Source organism: Orycteropus afer, unplaced genomic scaffold (genome assembly GCF_000298275.1).
Source record: "Orycteropus afer afer isolate SDZICR_OR568_19922 unplaced genomic scaffold, OryAfe1.0 scaffold00048, whole genome shotgun sequence".
Taxonomy (NCBI): domain Eukaryota; kingdom Metazoa; phylum Chordata; class Mammalia; order Tubulidentata; family Orycteropodidae; genus Orycteropus; species Orycteropus afer.
The window spans coordinates 443,311-447,300 of NW_006921635.1; positions in this window are offsets into that span (position 1 = coordinate 443,311).

Genomic DNA, 3,990 nt, shown 5'->3' on the forward strand with positions numbered 1-3,990 from the left:
GATTACATCTCAATATAAAGAAGACAAAAATCCTCACAACTGGACCTGTAAGTGGCATCGTGATAAGTGGAGAAAAGATTGAGGTTGTCAAAGAGTTCACATTGCTTGGTTCTACAATCAACACCAATGGAAGCAGCAGTCAGGACATCAGATGACGTATAGCACTGGGCAAGTCGGCTGCAAAAGACCTCTTTCAAGTGCTGAAGAGCAAAGATGTCTCCTTGAGGACTAGGGTGCTCCTGACACAATCCATGATATTTTCAATCGCCTCATATGCATGTGAAAGCTGGACAATAAGGAAGACCAAAGAAGAACTGATGCTTTTGAGTTGTGGTGCTGGCAAAAAATGATGAAGATACCATGGACTGCTGAAAGAACTAACAAATCTGTCCTGGAGGAAGTGCAGCCAGAATGCTCCTTAGAAGCAAGAATGGCCAGACTTCGTCTCACCTACTTTGGTCATGTTATCAAAAGTGACCATTCCCTGGAGAAGGATGTCATGCTTGGTAAGGTGGAGGGTTGACAAAAGAAGGGAAGGCCCTCAACGAAATGGATTGGCATGGTGGCTGTGGCAATAGGCTCAAGTATATCAGGGATCAAGGAGGTGGCATCGGACTGGGCAGTGTTTGTTCTGCTGTGCATATGCTCACCATGAGTCAGAGACAACTCAATGGCACCTAACAACAACGATATCACTACAGAAGTAGATTGCCCAGTCTTCCTTCTGTGGAGGAGTGGCTGGTGGAAAGCAGCTCAGGAAAAACAAAAAGTCACCTACAAAGGAGAACCAGTAAGACTAAGCTCTGATTTCTTGCCAGAAACCATGCAGGCAAAAATGCAATGGGATGATATATACAAAACCTGAAAGAAATAAATTGCCACCCAAGAATTATATATCCAACAAAATTATCTCTCAAATACGATGGTGAAATTAGGACATTCCCAGCTAACCAGAAATTAAGGGAACTTGCAAAAACCAGACCAACCTTATAAGAAATGCTAAAGGGAGTCCTCAGGACAGAGAACCAACAACGGCAGACAACAACTGGAGATTAAGACATATAACAACATCACCTGGAAATCAACCCAAATATAGAAGTATCAAAAATAAAATAAACCTACAAGACTGAAAATACAGAATCAAAGATATCAATTTATAAACAATAATAACTATGAAGCAAAAAAAAAAAGGGGGGGGGGACAAATGATGTAGTTACAGAATTTCCCCATGGAGAGGAAGTCAAAATGTTATAAAAATAGAATAGATGACTTCAAACTTGGGAAGATAATAATAATTTACAGGGTAACCTCAAAGGAAATTAGTAAGTCTTCTCACAAGAAAAAAGAAGAAGAAGAAAATCATAAAGACTCAGTAAACACTAAAATAACAGGAATGAAGGAAATGATAAGAAAATCTATAAACAAAATGAGCTCACCACAGAAAAATATATTGAACAAAGAAACCATGAAACCCACACATTAAAAAAATGGCAGTGGTAAATTCATTCCTGTTGATAATTATACTGATTGTCAATGGACTAAATGCACTGGCAAGAGACAGAGAGAAGCAGAATGGATAAGAACACATGACCCATCAATATGCTGTCTACAAGAGACACACCTTAGACACAAAGACAAAAGTAAGCTAAAAATCAAAGGATGGAAAAACACATATCAAGCAAATTGCAACCCAAAAAGAGCAGGAGTGGCAATATTGATTTCTAATAAAATAGACTTTAAGGCAAAAGCCAGCAAAAGAGACAAAACAAAGGACATTTTATAATGATTAAAGTGTCACTCAAACCAGAGGATATAACCAAAATAATTATCTACACACTCAATTAAAGAGCCCCGAAATATAAAAATCAAACTTTAATAGAATTGAAAAGAGAAACAGACGAGTCCAAAATAATACACCACTTTCAATGAAGGACAGAACAACTAGAAAGGAACTTAACAATGATAAAGAAGATCTAAAAACACAATCAACTAACTAGACCACATAGATGTATACAGAACACTTCACCCAACAAAATCACAGTATACATTCATTTCCAGTGCCATGGAAATTTCTTAAATACTAGTAAGTAATAGAAGAGATAAAAAAAAAATGAAATAAAAATATTTTCTTGAATCAAATGATGATGAAAACACAAAATACCAAATTCTTTGGGACACAGCAGAAGTAGTGCTCAGAGGACAATTTATTACAATAAACGCAAACACCAAAAAAAGAAGAGTCTAAATCAAGTACCTTAACTCAACATCTCCAACAATTAAAAAATAAGAAAAAAAGAAATATCAAAGATTCAAACAGAAATAAAAAGAAAACAGGAAAACATCAGAAAGAATCAACAATCTTTGAAAAGATTAATAAAATTGACAAACCACCAGCATATTTAACAAAGGAAAAGGAGAAGATGCAAATAACACAAATAAGAAATGAAACAGGTTATGTCAAAACAGAACCTACTGAGATAAAAAAGGATAACAAAAGAATACTATGAAGAACTAGCAACCCCTCCTTGGGTTTCCAAGGTAGTATCTCTACGAAGTAGATTGCCCAGTCTTCCTTCCGAGGAGTGGTTGTTGGGTTTGAACTGCCAGCCTTCTGGTTAGCAGTCAAATGTCTTAGGCACTACACCACCAGAGCTCCTCATTAGCCATTGTTGTTGTTGTTGTTGTTATGTGCCGTCGAGTCAAACCCGACTCATAGCGACCCCTCCTTGGGTTTCCGAGGCAGTATCACTACGGAAGTAGGATTGCCCAACCTTCCTTCCGAGGAGTGGCTGGTGGGTTTGAACCACCAGCCATGTGGTTAGCAGGCAAGTGTCTTAGCCACTATGCTACCAGAGCTCCCCATTAGCCATTAGAGAGGTGCAAATCAAAACAGCAATGAGATATCATCTCACCCTAACATTAAGAGCAAAGTTTAAAAAAAAAAAACAGAGAACAACAAATGTTGCAAGGGTGTGGAGAGACTAGAACTCTAATGTGCTGCTGGTGGAACTGTAAAATGGTACAACCTATGGAAGTGGTATGATGCTTCCTTAAGAGGTTGGAAACAGAAATACATATGATCCAGCAATCCTAGAGAAAATAAGAGCCATGGCATGAACAGATATATGCACACCCATGTTCATCGCAGCATTAGTCACAACAGCAAAAAGATGGAAACAACTTAAGTGCCCATCAGAGGATAAATGGATAGACAGACTATGGTATATACACACAACAGAATACCACACAATGTTAAAGAATAACGGTAAGTCTGTGAAACACCTCATAACATGGATGAACCTGGAGGGCATTATGCTGAGTGAAATGAGTCAATCACAGAAGGACGAATATTCTATGAGATCACTATTATTAAAAAAAAAAAAAATGTTTACACACAGAAAGAAACATTCTTAGGTGGTTACCCAGGATGGGAAGGGAAGGGGGTAAATCAGTAACTAGACGGTGGATATGTACTAACTTGTGTGAAAGGAAAGGCAATATACACTAAGGGGGAGGTGAGCACAAAATCATCAGGGCAGTGGGACACACAGGGAGGAGCACAGAGTTAAAGGCAACAAAGCTGAATACTATCACATACACAATCCTGCAATAACAGTAATAACACTAATCTATGAGTGGATTCATAGACACTGAACAGGGGTGAGAAGGTGAACGGAACATATGTAAGTTTGGCAGAGGCTATCTCTACCTATGTGTTTATATGTTCTGCAAATCTATCCATGCATGTGGCAGAGCATACAGGGGCAAAGTTATGAAAACTTCCTAGTCACAACCAAATACCTTGAGGGAATGAGTCAGTGGGCACGGGGGCTCAGGGCCATAGTCTCAGTGGATACTAAGAAAATGTTCTACATCCTACTTTGGTGAGTAGCAACTGGTGTCTTAAAAGCTTGTGAGCAGCCATCTAAGATGTCCATCTGAAGCAAAGAAGAGTGAAGAAAATCAATGACACGATAAAATAATTAGCCC